General features: G+C 37.5%; 1 long non-coding RNA gene across 1 annotated transcript; it reads left to right on the top strand.

Moving 5' to 3' along the window:
* Positions 1 to 3,080, top strand: LOC129868958 (uncharacterized). Its single transcript, XR_008761842.1, has 3 exons — positions 1 to 202; positions 1,080 to 1,203; positions 1,955 to 3,080. It is a non-coding gene; the product is annotated as an uncharacterized LOC129868958 (long non-coding RNA).
* The last annotated feature ends 248 nt before the right edge of the window (positions 3,081 to 3,328 follow it).

Genomic DNA, 3,328 nt, shown 5'->3' with positions numbered 1-3,328 from the left:
GACAAAATTGTCACATCGAGAAAATATCCTTCCTCAGTGACAAGATATTAGAGAAACAACACGGTTCTTCCTGATTATTATTTACATCTGGACTATCTCGGAGTTTCCTCCGTGTAGGCGTTTTACGCATAGCAGAAACGTGTGGATTAATACAAATACTAAACTAGCTGGGAGAACAGAGAACGTGAAAATGGACGAGAAGGTAATACATAATTAATGTACCACTTTCAAGTGATTGTATTCGGTGTCTGCAAGATATAATTTGATTTGATGAACAGCCTTAAACATACATTTCACGTCAGTCTAAATTCATTTGATGTTTACAAAATTCTTAGCTTGTTGAATTCAAATGAAATATGATGAAATAATTTATTAAAATATCGTGACGATACATATGATTAAAAGGGTTATTAAGAGCTGTTCTAACTATGCTGCGTGGTTTACCAGAGACATTGATCTGAACTCCCACTCATGATTTCCTTTAATTGAGAATACAGGGGGTGCTGTTTTCACATTAGCATAATTGCCTCTACAGATAAAACTGCCTCTTATTCAATTATTGCTGTTACTATATGCATATAACCATATACCATTGGATAGAAAACAAGCTATGGTTTCTAAAACCGTTCCAATTTTGTCACTGAGTCAAACACAGGTCATTTCACAGCACTTTCCCTGAGCCAGAAGAAGATTGCAAGATGTGTATGCTCGCTTCAAAGCTCTGCCTATATATGGTCACGCGACCTATGACCCGAAACACACTTCCTTCTTCTTCCTCTGGGTGTCTGGAAGACGTCAGAGGAGAAATTTTTTGTTTATCTTGTACTGACGTGAAATAAGACCTATTTCTTTAGCGTGACCGACAACTTCCGGTTTCCTGAGATGCGCGTTTTAGAGAAGCCATTGACTTTTGTTATGCTGACATTACGGATGAAAACTATCTCCGTGTCGAAGTTTGTTTGATACATGTGACCATATCACCGTAATGTATGTTTTTTCAATATAGTTTAATCAGATTATTAGATTTTTTTCGGGAGTTTTGCCGTGTTCCGTTCTTTGAGTTTTTTAACTTTGGACAGGGGCCGTGCCAGTCGACCAGTACCCAGGCTAAATGAAGAGGGGAAGTTGCCATTGTGAATGGATTGAACGACTCATCAGGACTAAGGACACCTTGATCAACATTCTGATGAAAGACCAGCAATAGTAAGACCCAATTTACGATGTTATTTCATATATCTGTCGTGCATGTGAACTGGTCGCGCGCGTCCAGCTGGTTCTGGCTGGCCTGGTTATGCTAATTTAGCGCTACATTTTGTTTTCGCTATAAAACATTTAAAAAATCTGAAATATTGTTTGGATTCACCAGATGTTGGGCTTTCAATGTCTGTACGCTGTGTATTTTTTCTGAAATGTTTTAAGACAAGTAATTAGTTATATAACGTTGGTCTCTGTAATTGTTCTAGCTGCATCAGCACTATATCAGATTGCAGCTGCAATGTAGAACTGTGATTTATACCTGAAAAATGCACATTTAAAAAAAAAAAACTATGCTATACCATAAATATGTTATCAGACTGTCATCTTAAGAATTTGTTTGTTGGTTAGTGGCTATCAATATCTTAGTTTAGCCGAATTGGTGATAGCACCTGATGGAGTAAGAAACTGTTGGAGTAAGAAAATGGTGTCATTTTGCTAACGTGTTTAGCTAATAGATTTACATATTGTGTCTTCCCTGTAAAACATTTAAAAAATCTGAAATGGTGGTTTTATTCACAAGATCTGTGTCTTTCATTGGGTGTCTTGGACTTGTGATTTAATGATATTTAGATGCTACTATTTAATTGTGACGCTATGCTAGCGATGCTAATCAGTGTGGGGGGTGTGGGGGGTGCTCCCGGATCCGGGTTAGGTACTCTGTAGAGGTCCTTTAATCTTTCACTTGTAACTCCTGAAGCCTCAGGTGGAGAGACATCAGAGAGAGAATGAACCAGTCTGGAGAGGCTGAGAACAATGCTGCTGCAGGGGCCACAACATCAGGTATGAAGTTCACTTGACTGCTCTAAATGCAGCTTATATCACTGTAAACCCAAGGATTTTTAACTCCAATACTTATAGTAAGTTGAAGTCAGTCAATGAAAAGTAATGATTACTTTTGTGGTACTGACTCAAAACTAAATGAGACTCCATTTTTTAAAAGTTATGATAACAAATGCACTTTACTCAGCATGTTCTACTTCAGGTAGATTTAAAAAAGTATTTTAATATCTGTTTTTGCATGTACAATGAGTGATTGATATGCTACACAAAGATAAATAACATCCATTTTTCTAAACTAATCTAATCATTTAGCTCAATTTTTTTTCACCGGTTACTGGAATGGTTGTTCCAGTTTAATTGGGTTAGGTAGTCTCCCCACACTGTTCCTAACCCTGGTTGTAACGGCGTTCCTCCTCCTCTTCATCCGAAAAGGAGTAGTGATTCGACCAAAATGCAGCGTTGTAGTTCGACATATTATTTATTAAACAACACAGAAAACACGACTAACACTTGAATAATCATAAAACAATAAACGACGTAGACAGACCTGGACGACGAACTTACATGAAACACGAAGAACGCAATAACAGGAAAACTGACTACATAAAACGAACAAACAAAACTGAAAACAGTCCCGTGTGGCGTAACATACACTGACACAGACACAGGAGACAACCACACACAAACAAACAGTGTGAAAATACCTACCTTAATATGGCTCTCAATCAGAGGAAATGAAAACCACCTGCCTATAATTGAGAGCCATATCAGGTCACCCTTAACAAACATTGAAACACACAACATAGACTACCCACCCAAACTCACGCCCTGACCGTCAAACACATACAAAATAACAGAAAACCGGTCAGGAACGTGACACCGGTTTACTAGAGGCAATGATCTGCCCTCCCACCGGTCTAACATGGTCTACAATCGAGAGCTGTAATTTGTATTTTCAAAATACTAAATACTTTTCTATACCATTTGTTTTTTATACTGGTTCACCATTTTGTGCCTTTCACCCTGCATTGGTATCAGAAGTCTGATGGTGTGAAAAGAGCATATTTAGTCAGTGCATTCAACTAAGGTACAGTTGAAGTCGAAAGTTTATACACACCGTAACTAAATACATTTAAACTCAGTTTTTCACTATTCCTGACATTTAATCAGAGTAAAAATTCCTTGTTTTAGGTCAGTTAGGATCATCACTTTATTAATAATGTGAAATGTCAGAATAATAGTAGAGAGACTGATTTATTTCAGCTTTTATGTCATCACATTCCCAGTGGGT

Source organism: Salvelinus fontinalis, chromosome 13 (genome assembly GCF_029448725.1).
Source record: "Salvelinus fontinalis isolate EN_2023a chromosome 13, ASM2944872v1, whole genome shotgun sequence".
NCBI classification, from domain to species: domain Eukaryota; kingdom Metazoa; phylum Chordata; class Actinopteri; order Salmoniformes; family Salmonidae; genus Salvelinus; species Salvelinus fontinalis.
This window is presented reverse-complemented; position numbering and strand designations above follow the sequence as displayed.